At 41.1% G+C, this 15,389-nt stretch overlaps 1 protein-coding gene across 1 annotated transcript in view; it reads left to right on the forward strand.

The window, feature by feature from the left end:
- The first annotated feature begins 4,635 nt into the window (after positions 1–4,635).
- SLC26A5 (solute carrier family 26 member 5) overlaps positions 4,636–15,389 on the forward strand; it is a 50,905-nt gene continuing 40,151 nt past the window's right edge. The window contains exon 1 of the mRNA XM_024738104.1: positions 4,636–4,760. The gene's annotated coding sequence lies outside the window, so the exon portion shown is untranslated. The remainder of the gene's footprint in view (positions 4,761–15,389) is intronic.

Genomic DNA, 15,389 nt, shown 5'->3' on the forward strand with positions numbered 1-15,389 from the left:
GGAGGCAGGAGTGGAACAAAGGAGGGAAGACATTTCTCTGACTATTAACATTTGTATAGCTTTCACTTTGGAGGTCAATGTTAATCTACAAGTTCAAAAATTAAATCAAACCACCAAACTGAAAGTAAACTCATCTCTAAACTAGAAACAATAGCACTAACTCACAAAGTTGTTGTGATATAAGTTAATACAGGTAAGGTGCTCAGAACAATGCCAAGCACATGTGCCAAGCACTGAATAAGTGTTACTCAGTATTACTATTACAATTGTTATTATATTAGGTACCTGAGCACTACATCCAAAAATAGTTTATAATCCACCTGTCTACAGTGTTGCTACTCAGTATTTGGTCCTCCAATCGGCCCACCAGCCCCACCTAGGAGCTTGTTAGAACATATCTCAGGCCCAACCCAGACCGACTGAATCAGAATCTGCATTTTTAACAAGATCCCCAGGTGATTCCCATGTACATTATAGTTTAAGTACTGGGCTGCAGGACCTGTGTGTGACAAGGTAATCTAAGATGGCAAAGACCAGTGTCAAATGGACGACAATAGAAATTCATGTCACAGGAATCCCATTCCTTCTCAGTATCTCACTCTGTTAGGATTTATTCAGAGATGATCAAAGCCTGAAGAAAAGCAAAGTTGGTTTTACACACAGGCCGAGATACCAGTAACTTCCTCATCACAGGACTCTTAGGCTGGTGTGGTGCTCTTGACGAGAGTGCCCTCCTATGGAGTAGAGAGGAAATTTCCAGCTCTCCCGTCCCGCGCTGCGAGGGTGATACCCGGCCTCTGCTCAGACGCCACTGGGTCTCCAAGCGCGCTTTTCAGCTTTAAGACCCACTGCCAAATAGCTAGCTCATCATGTGTCACAACAGTATGCACTCTGGAAACGCACAAAAGCAGAAAGAAAAAAAAAATGACCCTAATGAACCAACCATAATCCTTGCTAAGACAAAGCCAGAGGAAAATTTTTACATTGAAATCATTTCTACCCCTCACCTTCTTGGATTCGTGCACTCTGGCCACGGTGCTCTCTTTTACCTTAGGTGTTAAAAACAAAACAGGCTCTTCCCTTCCCTCTTTGCTTCTTCTTTTATCCCTTCCTTCTTTCCCGTCTCCATTTCCCCTCCATTTATATTCCTTTCTCCTAAATCGCATATTATGTTGCATTACTTAATAAAAAACAAAAGCTGATTTGTAAATTCTAACTCGAATGCCTGGGAAAGAATCTGTCGCGCATGTTTGCAGGTAGTGTTCATCCGAGGCAATTCGTCAAAGCTTTAAAAAACAAAACAGGGCTTCCCTGGTATCGCAGTGGTTGAGAGTCCGCCTGCCGATGCAGGGGACACGGGTTCGTGCCCCGGTCCGGGAAGATCCCACGTGCCGCGGAGCGGCTGGGCCCGTGAGCCATGGCCGCTGAGGCTGCGCGTCCGGAGCCTGTGCTCCGCAACGGGAGAGGCCACAACAGTGAGAGGCCCGCGTACCCCAAAAACAAAAAAAACAACTGCACTGTCAATTCAGTATTGTCATTGTTCCTGTGTCAACGTGAGTCTCCATAATGAGTGTATTTTGAAATATCTGTTAGGGTATTTTCATTAAAAAAAAAAATGACGGTAAGCAATGAAATGTTTCCCGCTTGAATACTCCCGCTTGTCTATTCTGTTTGCTGCACGAATCCCATCTTGAGGAGTCCGTGGGCCGCGGGAGACGAGCGTGGGTGTGGCTCGCGCAGCACTGCTGGGCTGGACGCGCGGGGTGTGGCTTTCCTTCCACCTTAGAATTTTGAGAGGAACGTGTGCGCCCCTGTGGTTCTAACGCAACCCTCTGGTCTTTACAGTTTTGTTTTCGTAGCCTCTCAGGCGCCCAGAACCCTCCGCCTTAACCCGCTGTGCGTAGCCTCAGGCCGCGTGTACCCCAGCCTCGGTGCTGCCCTTCGTCTTCTCCCTGGAGCCCAGCGCCGCCCCCGGCCAAGCCGGGAGCCGGGATGCGCTCGCCGCTTGGACGGTTCTGGTTCCCCAGGGGAGCTGTGGTTCGGAGACTGGGCTGCTCCCCGCCTCCTCCCGGCGCCCGGGGGACGTTTGAACCTCGGGTCTCCGGCCTCTCCCTGAGCGGAGGGCTTGCTGAGAGCCTTCCTGCCCTAGAATTTGGTAGTGGTGGCCTCCCGCCTAAGACAAGTCTCCGGCCTAAGCAGTGGGCGCTCTACCGTAATAGCCGCCCTGATATGATGGCCTTTGAAAGCCCTGACTTGTAAAACAGTCGATCAGGAAATAAGTTCGCTTGCATTGACTGCCTAGCCGGGGCGCACTCTGGGCCAGACCCACGATGAAGCAGGATGGAAACACAGGCTGTGAGGCGGGTGGGGAGATTCTTTTCCTCCCGGTGATGAGGACTGTGTATCAGTGTGGGGTCTAAAACTTTCAAAACCTGAATGGAAACACAACAAAAATGGCAATTTCGGGGTGGAGGGTGGACTGATTCATCTTTTTCTTATCTGAGAACTGGGAATCTCTGGTGTTATATAAATGTATCATTTAAGGTGAGCTTGGAAATGGTGAGGAATTTGAAGCATGCAATAGGATGCATAAGCCTTTCTGAAGTGAAATTTGAAATAGGTTTTTGCCAGGCAATCCTTCTAATTATTTCTGTAGTGTTTCTTTGTTTCTGAAGACTTTCAGGCAGGGGACGGGAGGCAGGAGAGAGAAATTCAAGCCAATGTGCATTAGAAAGAAACGGGGAAGAATTCCTAGGTAAGGTTGCTATGGCTGATATCTTAAGTGCACTGCTGGAAAGCATTCTAGCCTGTTAAGTAACACCTGAAGCCCCAATTCTGTTACGTAGCATTTCTTTCTTTTTTTTTTTTTTCTCTTTAACTACTCTGAAACTATACAGAGTTACACGTTCCTCATTAATTTATGAGTGATACCAAAAGAATTGACTCAATCCAACAAGAATTTGAGCACCTTTCCTGTATGAGGTGCTTTGCTAAGAGCTGCAGAAGAATGGAAGATGGTGGAACTTTGTAATTAAAACAACAACAACAACAGTGGACTGATTTGTAAGGTGTAGATGCAGGTGTGCACTGCCTGGTCAATTTGAAATCAAAAACAGTTGGGCTTCTCTTCATGCTAAATGCCATGTGTAGCCCCTGATAACTTAATCATTTGGCAATTTTATCGTGCCATTGCAGGTGGTCTGCATTTTAGTAATTCCAAAGTAAAAGGTTTTCTAAGTAATACAACTAAATAAGAAAGTACGTTTTCCTTAGCCTTTGCATTACCATTAAGTTAATGAAGTCAAAATCAACAAGAAAAATTAGATGTTGATTTTCCTTTCCTTTGGTTTCAAACTAGTGAAATCTTGCACGAAAGAAGACAGAGTCAGCATGAATAAATTTAATTTCTGGTGCTTTCCAAACTGTCTTATCTAAGTCCATTCTTTTGGAAGATAGATCCAGTTTCATGAAATCTTTCAAGCCTTCTTTTGAAAATAGTTCCAGAGACCAACTTCATAAAACCTTTAACTGTAGATACCAGAAGCCATCAACATCATCATCAGCTTCCCAATTTTACCCTTGAAAACAGTTGTATTCTAGGGGACTCTTGGGGAGGGGACAGGCCTTTTTTAAAATCTGGCCAAAGCTAGGGACTTGATCCCTAGAAAAAATGCACACTCATTTAGAATGTTGTGTATCTTTTGGAGGATTCATGGTATCTTGCTTAAGAACAGGGGCAGTGGGACTTCCCTGGTGGCACAGTGGTTAAGAATCTGCCTGCCTATGTAGGGGACACAGGTTCGAGCCCTGGTCCGGGAAGATCCCACATGCTGTGGAGCAACTAAGCCCGTGAGCCACAACTACTGAGCCTGCGCTCTAGAGCCCACGAGCCACAACTACTGAAGCCTGTGCACCTAGAGCCCATGCTCTGCACCAAGAGAAGCCACCTCAGTGAGAAGCCCACGCACAGCAGCAAAGACCCAGCACAGCCAAAAATAATAAATAAATAAATTTATTAAAAAAACAAAAAACAGGAGCAGTAAATAAGTCAAAAGGTAGGTAGATGGAGGAAAATGGAAATGAAGCAAGGATGTGGGTAAATCCACAGACTGTAGATACATTTTAATTTACTTCAAATGGAATAAATACCTGGCCTTTTGAGTAAGTGTTCTGTGAATGGGAAGTAATAATTGTATTAGTTGTAAAAGACTGAAGACAAATTAGTCCTATTAATTTTTTAGTTGCTCAAGATCAGCTTTTATCTTGAACATCATGAATCTCGTTTTTCAATTTTTCTTGTTCTTCTCAAGGAAAGTGTTTCTTAGATGATTTTTCTCTTAGCACTGATGCCTCATTCAGAACCGTTTATCACCTGCCAACTTTTCTAATATGGGAATGGTTGAGTTCAAAATTTGAACTTACTGTCACACAACACATAATAGTAGTTCACCTTTGGGAAGGAGATAGATATATAATTACCATATTCAGTGTGAACCACTGTGATAGCAGTGGTTGTGTCTTGGAGAGAGTTGGTTAGTATTAGGAATGAGTGGACAGCATTAAGAATATTTTGGACATAAATTCTTTTAAAAAGAAACAGTAACCAGTGGATTAACTTTCCTTCTTCTATCCCCAGGGCCAAGGAGCAAGCTCTCCCATCTCCAGCTCTCAGCTTCACAGATCAAGATTTCACTGAGCTGCACTAGACCTCCCATCTGGGGACCCTGCCCCCTGCTCTGTGTGCTGCACGTTGGATCTGGGTAAGTAGAGGCCCCTGGAACTAGTAAAATGGGAGAGTGAGTCATAGGTAGTGATGAATTTTACCTGGACTACAAGATTCCTTAATATTTCCAGAAGCCTAAATCATGTAGCACTATTTGGAAGAAAATGGTAAGAAAGAGAATGCCAGAACCATCACGGTTTACTGTCTCCTTTTAACTTGGATCAGGACCAACCTAACTGATCCTTAGATATGAACCAGTTTTAACTTATCTTTGAGTGACAACTAGGTAACTGGTCACAACCCTAGAATGTCATTGATAGACATTAACTGGATTACTAAATTAATGGAGATCATGGTTTTAATCCAAGTTCTCTCCTTAACTAGGTATGTGATCTTGGTTAAGTAACAAATCAATTAAATTATTTGGACCTTAATTTTTCTATGTATAAAATGTGTGTCATGGGATCAGTGGTTCTCAACTACTGTGTAGTTTCATGCATTTGATGGAACTGGAGAGTTTATTTAAAATATGTGTATACACTGGGTCAGAGATTCTGATTTAATTGGTCTGGGGCAGGCCCAGATATCTCTGTTTTTTACAAGTCCCCCCACACCCCCAGGAAACACTAATGTCCAGCCAAGATTGAGAATCACTGGGTTAAATAAACGCTAAGAACTGATTCTAAGGTTGTGTAACCTAAAAGCAGTAAAATCTGCTTTCATGCGTAGCTTGGCCCAGCATTACGTCCACTCCATGGTAACCAAGCCTAAACATGCCTTTCTAAGAAGCAGTCCAAATCAAGCAATTTAAATTTATTCAGGGAAGATGCTGTGCCTTCTTGTGGTTTCAATATTCCCACAATGCTTTGCGAGTTCTCGGCACCTCGTTCGTTTTGATGGACTGAATTAGGTGTAACTCTGCCCATCTAAAATGATTAGCTGTTCCTGAAGGTCCCCAGAGACGATTATCTCTCTTCTCTCGGTATCCATGCCAGTGTTTACTAGCCTATTGAAAGTTTCTGCTAGAGGTGATCTGTGACTTTCTGGGGTTGGGGAGAAGGTGTCAGCAAGGGATAAGGATGATCACATCGATCGTTGCTGAAATGTGAGCTTCTGTGTCCAAACTGAGATAAAAAAATGATCCTCACACCTTCTCAAGTAGTTGTAGACTATCGAGTTACCAGAACTGAGATAAGAGCACATTGTGTACTTTCATCAGTTGTTGGGACCTAATCTTGTTGCCATTACATTGTAAATTCTGTACACGTTCACACTTTGAAAATTATTCTTCAGTTTAGAGATAGGAGTTATTAAAGTGTAATCCGTGAAATTTATTTCTCTTTATCCTACCCTTTTTTTCCTCCCACTGCCCTTCGTATCCCAAAACACTTAGAAGAAGAAAAAAAACTGTGTATGTGTGACTGTCAGATCAGTAAAGGGAAATGGACCTAAGTTGACAAAAGATGGAAAGGCATTAAGAAGGAAACGTAAAACAAGGCTAAGGAGGCTCATGGATTGCAAGGAGCTACACTTAATTTCTTTTCTCTCTGCTATTGGTCTTAGAGCTGCTACACACTTATTCTCAAGTTTTCTAAACTTTAGGCAAATCGGATCCCACCTGCTGTGTGTTGGTAGATGTGGGCTTGTGGCCCACGATCCCTACGTGTCCCCTGCATCTTCCATACACAGTGCGTCGAGTGGTATCTTCATGGGTGAATTGGCAGCCTGGACATACTTGGTCTAATTCAGCATTGACCAATCCCAGAGCCTGACTTAATCCTAAATAATGTCTTAGGTTGGGGAATATTTTCTTCTGGAGTGGAAAGCTACTGGCTCTGGGGCTCTTTACTTTTGTGTCTGAGAGCTGCCCTTACCTGGAGTCAAAAATGTGATGGAGAACCACAGATTCAGCTCAGCCCCGCACTCTCCATCCTCCTAGAGCTGGCTGCACTCAGAAAAAATTCTAAGATTGGATTCGTTTTATATGTTTATTGCTGATCATTGTTCCCAAAGATTTAGTGGTATTGGGCACAGGCTGTTTTGTTATTTCACAATTTATTCTTTACGTCTTAAAATGAATTAAGATAGGAGCAAATGTGCTAGAAAAAGATGGTTTTATCATCATAACTTTAAATCTAATGAAAAACTTAATTCTTGCTAAACTCAAACACCCAATTATGTGTTTATATATAAGCATTTGTCCTCCCACAAATCTAATTTTTGAAGCTAGTAAGTATAATCAGGGTTGGTCTGGTTCTTAGGTTTTGGTTTCAATTATCATTAGTTTGCTTTTTAATCTTTACTTCCTCAAGGTAATTAGAAATGATAACATCTTCTTAACTTGTCCCTGTTTTCTTGAACACTTTTAACAACAGTCTCCAAAGCTAGCAGGGTATTTTGTTTCTTCCTTCCTTCCTTGATTCACTTATCCATTCAACAAGTGTCTAATGAATTTCTGCTTTGCACCTGTCCTCCTATAGCTGTCATTTTTGCGAAGGCAGGAGGGGAGACAGAAAATAAAGAAGTAAAATACTTTGTGAGTTAGATGGTGATACGTGCCGTGGAGAAAAAGAAAGCTGGGAGGAAGGCAGTGGAGGAGTTGGTTGGGCAATATTTAAAATAAGGTGGCCTGAGAAGGTGACCCTGAGACTAGACCCGAAGATGATAAAAAAAAAAAAAAAAAAAAAAAAAAAAAAAAAAAAAAAAATAGGATAGAGAAGGTGACCCTGAGACTAGACCCGAAGATAATAAAAAAAAAAAAAAAAAGAAAGAAAAAGAAAAGATAAGAATAGGTTATGGAGCTTTCTGGGAGTGGAGCTTTCTAGCCAACACAGTGGCCCTGAGGCAGGTGTGGGCCTGGCACATACACAAAACAGCAAGGAGGTCCGAGCGGCTGGAGCAGAGTGATGAGGGGGGAAGTGGAAGGAAATGAAATCAACAAAGAAAGGGGTGGCTGTGTGATGGAGTCTGGGAGGGTGGGGAAGATCTTGTAGGGCCTTTTCCGTGCGATGCTGCTACGGTGAAATGAAGGTGCGGCTTCTTACTGGTTAGCCAAAACAACGGAAGCCCCGTGATCTCTGTTTCTAGTTTGTTACCCCCTCTGGATGTTAACCAGTTTTTGTTTCCTCATCAAATCAGGCGATACCGATATTTCCCCTTGTGGTTTCTTTATCCCCAAGGTTGGCTCTGGAGTGGGATTCAGTCTTCCCATCTTTGCTTTCTTGATGCCCTGAAGATTAGGCTTGCCCTTCCTTTTTAAAGAATGTGCCACTAGTCAATAAGAAACAAAAATGGTCAGTACCAAAACCAACAATCATGAGAGAAATTAATAAACTTATACAATGTATATCCTTGGTTTATACTGTAGTCCAGACACAAAGTGGTTGCATTGCTAGTGAATAGAACGTAGCCTGTGTGATTTGTTGGGTCCGCATATTGTTTTATAAAAATTTGTGTTGTTTTCCAACATTTAAAAATTAAGAAAGTTTTCATTAAAATACAGTTTCAAGTTCTCTTTGAAAATTGAATGTTCTATTTATATGAAGTTCTAGAATAAGCAAAACTAATCTATGACGATGGAAATCAGAACTGAGGCTCCCTGACATGGGGGTGTGGCAGGGATTGACTAGGTAGGGCCACTAGGAGAAATTCTGGATGATGAAAAGGTTCTGTGCATAGTAGTCTGAAATGCATGATAAAACACATTAAACCAAACACTGACCTGTGCAGTTCATTATATGTCAGTCGAACCTCAATATGAAGAAAGTTTAAAATGGAAGCCAACATTCAGTGAGAGCTGACTAGCAGTGACCACTGCGGACTTGGCATGTGCTCTTGAGATTGGCACAGACTCACCTGGTTCACTTCAATCATTGTCATTACCTACCTGGCCCCTGTAGGTGGTATTGGTGTGTGATTCCTGCAGTAGTGGTTTTGGTTTCAATTATCAGTGGAGAACAAATCTGAAAGGGCCTGATAATGCGTCACTGGCAGTGGAGAAATTATTACCTGCCTCCTCGGGTTGTATGTGAAGCATGTAACAAAAACATAAACCTGGTAGCTTGGGTCCATCCATCTCTCAATTAGTGGTATTCTCAAATCTGGGATTCTCAGAGGTCTCTGAACATAAATCTCACCTTTCCTCTCAAATGCAAGGGTCGCCTATGTTTGCAGACTCCTCCTCTGAAAGTATAACAGAAAGTACCTTTCAATCCTATTATCAGCACTTAAAACTTACTTTTATTATGTTTGTTATGAAAATAATAGGGTCTACTGTGGAAATCCTAGAAAGTACAGGCAAGAAGAAAATAAAATTACCCACAATTCCAGACATAACCTCTGTTTACTGTTTTGTGGTAAATGCTTTCACATTTTTCGCCATACATCTATATATACTTTATATTGAAAATACGTTTACTATGCAAAATTTAGCACACAATCACCCAATTTGCAAAATGAAAAAAAATAAGTAAAAATGAAAGATGACAGACTAAGGACAGGCATTTGCCTTCCCTTTGTCCTATAACTCTTTTTAAATGGCTGTAACATTATACAAATAGTAGGAAGAACTCTGAAGAGAATGGGATAGCGAAATGTTTGCAGGCAAGTTGCTGATGAAACGGAACCAAGATTTGGATCACCACCAGGATCAGGAAGGACCACCAGGGGAGGGAGAGTGACCCTCTAGAAAGAAGCTCTGAGCATGAAGTCAGCAAGGACAGAGAGCAGGCATAAGCAGGGGGGCCTGAAAGCAGAGAGACTGGGCGTTTCGCATTGAAGAGTAAACCCATTTTGTTTCTGGCATTTGAAAAGAGAGGTGCCCCTAGCCGGAAGGCCAGCTCTTGCCTCCTCATCCTGAAGTCAAGCTACACAGCGTTGTAAATCAACTATACTTCAATTAAAAAAATAAAACTCTAAGGACTATCATAAAAGAAAGAAAATAGCTTTAAAAAAATGTGAGTACCCTCAGTGATTAAAAAGATATTGTTTCCATACAACAAAAACACAATTCTATAAAGAAAAAGTATAATCAAAAAACAGGCGAAAAAGGATCTTGAAAATTTTAAAAATAATTACTAAAATAAAAATTAGTTTATTAGAGCAGCTGAAAGATAAAGTTTAAGAAATCTCCTGGAATGTACAATGAAATGTCAAAGAGATGGAGAATATATATGCTAGAAAAGATAAGAAACATAGAGAAATAGTCCATTAAATCCACTTTCAGCCTATTGGGGCTCTAGAAAGAGAAAACAAAATGGAAGGGAAGAAGTTGACCAAAAAAATACTAGGAGAAGATTTCCTGTAGTTGAGGAAAAGCATGAGATAAAAATGATCCATCAAATGAATGGAAAAATATCTATATAGAGATATAATCATTATAAAATTTCAGAGTCAAGGATACAGAGAGGTTCCTAAAACTTTCTGAAAGAGAAAATAAAGTCACTCAAGATTGATGTAAAGCTTCTCATCACTGAACTGGATACTAAACTACAGTGGAGCAATGCCTTCAGAATTATGAGGGAAAATGATTTTGAACTTAAAATTCTGTTGCCAGTAAAATTATTAAGTGTGAGAGTAAAATGACCTTTTCAGATCTTCAAAGACTCAGGCAATTTACTTGCAAGTACCCTTTCTGAAACAGTTACCTAAGGATATGCTCTAGCAAAAAGAGAGTAAAAAGTAAGAAGGAGGGGGCTTCCCTGGTGGCGCAGTGGTTGAGAGTCCGCCTGCCGATGCAGGGGACACAGGTTCGTGACCCGGTCCGGAAAGATCCCACATGCCGCGGAGTGGCTAGGCCCGTGAGCCATGGCCGCTGAGCCTGCACATCCAGAGCCTGTGCTCCGCAGCGGGAGAGGCCACAACAGTGAGAGACCCGCGTACCGCAAAAAAAAAAAGTAAGAAGGAGGAACATGTGAAATAAGAGTGTTACTCCCCAAATGCAATCCTAGGCTGGCAGCTTTGTACCAGGCTTAGAAGGAAATTGATACAAATTAAAACAAGTAGTCAGTAAACTCCAAGAAAAATGACTTTAAGAAGAACTAAGTAATTTCTGTTCAATAGATAGAACCAGTAATGAACTATATTCACAGAGTTATAATAACAGGACATCTAGCAACCTGGAGAACTAAACTGAGTCATACAGACCTCCCTTCAGTACAAACATACAAAAATAAAGAATAAAACACAATGACATGTTTAAATAAGTAGTTAACTTTAAAATAAAGACTGCCAGAAGAATGCAGGAAATGGTTTAAAAGAGCACTAAGTGCAAGCTTATACTTAGCACAACCATAGCAGTTTCTCTGGGGGATACAGATCCTGGGATGTGGGGATGGGATCATGCCATTTAAATCTGGAAAGAAGACATGACCTCAGGCCCAAGGAGACAGGGAACCTCTTCTCACCTCCCTCCCATTTAATATGAGCTCACAATTTTAAAAACCTACAAACCACCATAAGGGAGTGTCAGCAAACAAAACAAATAGAAGAATCAGATCCCAAAGAATTGAAAATAATAAAAATATGTGAAAAAAATCATAAGTGTGTTAAAAATTATTAAAGGAGTGGGCTCCCCTGGTGGCGCAGTGGTTGGGAGTCCGCCTGCCAGTGCAGGGGACACGGGTTCGTGCCCCAGTCCAGGAGGATCCCACATGCCGCGCAGCGGCTGAGCCCGTGAGCCATGGCCACTGAGCCTGCGCATCCGGAGCCTGTGCTCCACAACAGGAGAGGCCACAGCAGTGAGAGGCCCGCATACTGGGGGGAAAAAAAATTATTAAAGGGGTAAAAAGAATAGAAAAAAGGAAAAAAATAGTGCACAAAAAAGCATATTTCAAAAAGAAGATAAACGAAAAATATAGGCTGTTTTTAAAAATTAATGTACTAACTAAACAACATATTAGAGCCAAAGGTAGGTTAGTGAACTAGAAGCCAAATCTGAGAAAATTGCCTAGAATCAACGCATTGAGGTTAAAAGATGGAAAATGTCAGAGGTTAAAAGACACAGTGGTATAATGAGAAGCTCCAACAAATGTCTAATAGAAATTCCAGAAGGAAAGAATAGAGAGAATGACCTAGCCTATATTGGTTATATAGGTCAACAAATTAAAAGGTAATACAGGGACTTCCCTGGTGGTGCAGTGGTTAAGAATCCCCCTGGCAATGCAGGGGACCTGGCTTTGATCCCTGGTCCGGGAAGATCCCACGTGCCATGGAGCAACTAAGCCCGTGTACCACAACTACTGAGCCTGCGTGCCAAAAGTACTGAAGCCCACGTGCTTAGAGCTGGTGCCCTGCAACAAAAGAAGCCACCGCAATGAGAAGCGCCCCCTCACCACAACTAGAGAAAGCCTGCATGCAGCCACGAAGACCCAATGCAGCCAAAAATGAATAAATTTTTCTTTTTAAGTAATACAGTCTAGCAAAAAATTGCAGGCAATGTAGAGACTTAAATATTCATTTTTCATGGTAAGCATTCATAAATGTCTAATTTCGATAAATCAAAAGATAGACTCAGCCATGAAAAGAAGCAAAATTGAATTATTTGTAGTGAGGTGGACGCACCTAGAGTCTGTCATACAGAGTGAAGTAAGTCCGAAAGAGAAAAATACTGTATGCTAACACATATGTGGAATCTAAAAAAAAATGGTTCTGAAGAACCTAGGGGCAGGACAGGAATAAAGACACAGACGTAGAGAATGGACTTGAGGACACGGGGAGGGGGAAGCGTAAGCTGGGACCAAGTAAGAGAGTGGCATGGCCATATATACACTACCAAATGTGAAATAGATAGCTAGTGGGAAGCAGCTGCATAGCACAGGGAGATCAGCTTGGTGCTTTGTGACCACCTAGAGGGGTGGGATAGGGAGGGTGACGCAAGAGGGAGGGGATATGGGGATATATGTATACATATAGCTGACTCACTTTGTTATACAGCAGAAACTAACACACCATTGTAAAGCAATTTTACTCCAAAAAAGATGTTAAAAAATATATAGCCATATAATTATATTACTTAGAGCAGTAGTTCTCAATTCTAGAGGAGATTTGGAAATGTATCATAGTGGCTGGAGGGCACTACTAGCATTTATTTAGTATCGGAGATGAAAATGCAAAGTGCACAGCACAGTTCCACACAAGTCCCACCCAAAATACTAATAGCACTCTTTTTGAAAATGCTGATTTAGAGTTAAAAATAAGCCCACAAGAAGAACTAAAAACAAAAACTGGTTTTAAGAAAATGGTCGCTTCAGTGAATACAGCTGGAGTTGGGGAAAAGAGGGATGGAAAACTGTTTATTTTTGTGATTAGCCCTTCCATAATACTTGTATTTTTATCATGTCTGTATTATTTTGACTAAAGTTATTATTTTAGGAAAAGAAATGACTGGTAAGCCAGTAGTTCTTTCATTTTCACTTAAACTAGAGAACTCTTTCTTATTAAAATATCTGTCATTCAAACTTAAGCACCAATATGAATTACTGAGCTTTTTGTCCCAAAGAAGATTCTGGAGGCATATCTTCTGACTATTAATGATCTTTCATGTGTTCCTAGTTGGAAAATAAATCTTGCAATTTATCAACTTAAGGAGTCACAGAAAATCAGTGCTGGAAGGGATTCAGTATCTTTAGTGGAATTGAATAATTTTTCCATGGTATGGTGGTTTTTATAAATTTATTTATTCATTTATTTTTGGCTGCGTCGGGTCTTCGTTGCTGCCCACAGGCTTTCTCTAGTTGTGGAGAGCGGGGGCTACTCTTTGTTGTGGTGTGCAGGCTTCTCGTTGTGGTGGCTTCTCTTGTCGTGGAGCACAGGCTCTAGGTGCGCGCGGGCTCAGCAGTTGTGGCCCGCAGGCTCTAGAGGGAAGACTCAGTAGTTGTAGCACACGGGCTTAGTTGCTTCGCAGCATGTGGGATCTTCCCAGACCAGGGCTCAAACCCGTGTCCCCTGCATTGGCAGGTGGATTCTTAACCACTGTGCCACCAGGGAAGTCCCTGGTATGGTGGTTTTGATCAGTAGTTCTGTATAGGACGAAGGAGGATGGGAATATATTCAAATAGCTAGAGCATATGGCTTCAAATTTGAATGTGTAGCCTGCCTTTTATGGTCCTATAAGAGCTCGTCCTATTCGACTTCTCCAGTTTCATTTCCTATAACTACCTAAAACAAAGTTGTTAGCAGTGCTTTTGGTATTCTGTGAATAGGTCCTGTTAATTTTTACCTTTCACTTCTGTGTGCAGAGTCACACGCCGTCACTTTTTGCCTCAAGAGCTACTTCCAGTGCAGTATCCTCTCTGAAACCTTGCTTGACCTCTGATCTTGCTTCTAGTTTGGTTAAGACCACCATGCTTCCTAAGCAACAAACCACAAGTGACAGCATATGCCTATAATTAATATAATTTCGATAAAAGTAGATAAACATTTTCATACATTAATCTGATGCACAGTTAATGAGACAGCGTAGCACAAGAGCATGGTTTCTGCAGTGAGCAGACCTAAATTCCAATCCCAGCTGTTACTACTCCTGAAAAATGCGGGTAATTCCTACCTTCCACAGATACTGTGATTCTTCAATGGCAGAGTGTCAATAAATGTTATACTGTAATGACTAATTGTTGTGTATAGACAAGAAGCTCACGTAAATGTGAATCATTCATAATATTTTTTAAGTCAATTTTAAGTTTTTATGTACTCACTTTGTAAGTTATCCACTACTTAAAATGAGCATTAACGTTGTTTAAATATGAACTATATTTTATTACCATTACACACATAAAGTCAGATCGAAAAACAAAATCTCACTTGTGATAGCAGAAAATTAGAAGTAGCCTAAGTGTCTAATAATAAGGAAGGTGGTTAACTAAATCATGGTACATATATATTATAAAATCATTAAAAAATATCTTCTGAAGTTGTTTATTTTTTTAAATTTTATTCTTTACTTTTTGCTGCATTGGGTCCTTGTTGCTGTGTGCGGACTTTCTTTAGTTGCGGTGAGTGAGAGCTACTCTTTGTTGTGGTGTACGGGTTTCTCATTGAGGTGGCTTCTCTTATTGCAGAGCACAGGGTCTAGGCACGTGGGCTTCAGTAGTTGTGGCGCAGGGGCTTAGTTAGTTGCTCCACGGCATGTGGGATCTTCCCAGACCAGGAATCGAACCTGTGTCCCCTGCATTGGCAGGCAGATTCTCAGCCACTGCACCACTAGGGAAGTCCCTGAAGTTGTTTATTGACATGGCAAAATGTTTATGATATAATGTTAAGTAAAAAAAAATGTTAATGCAAAACTATTAGGACTATTTCAGCCAAGTAAATATACATTACATGCAAACATATTTATTTGCAATATACATTTACTATGTATCATTTATGCATGAGAAAAATGGAAAATTTCCAAATTTTCACAGTGCTTATATATTACTTTTATAAAAAGAAGGAAAAAAGTAACATGATTTTTATATCAAAGGCCCTTGATCTGATTTCCTAAGTGTTGTATTTCCTCACCAATGATCTCTTGCCCCCATCCCCAGAACCTCCTATGTTCCCCTGTATGTTCCATTATCTCATATGCCCCTAGCCACCTGTAAGACATCCTTAAAAGGATATAGATTGCTGCAAAGACATTAGATGACAAGTTCCCTGAGGGCATGTACCATAGTTTATTAATCTGTAA

The sequence above is a fragment of the Neophocaena asiaeorientalis genome, unplaced genomic scaffold (genome assembly GCF_003031525.2).
Source record: "Neophocaena asiaeorientalis asiaeorientalis breed wild unplaced genomic scaffold, Neophocaena_asiaeorientalis_V1.1 scaffold170, whole genome shotgun sequence".
NCBI classification, from domain to species: domain Eukaryota; kingdom Metazoa; phylum Chordata; class Mammalia; order Artiodactyla; family Phocoenidae; genus Neophocaena; species Neophocaena asiaeorientalis.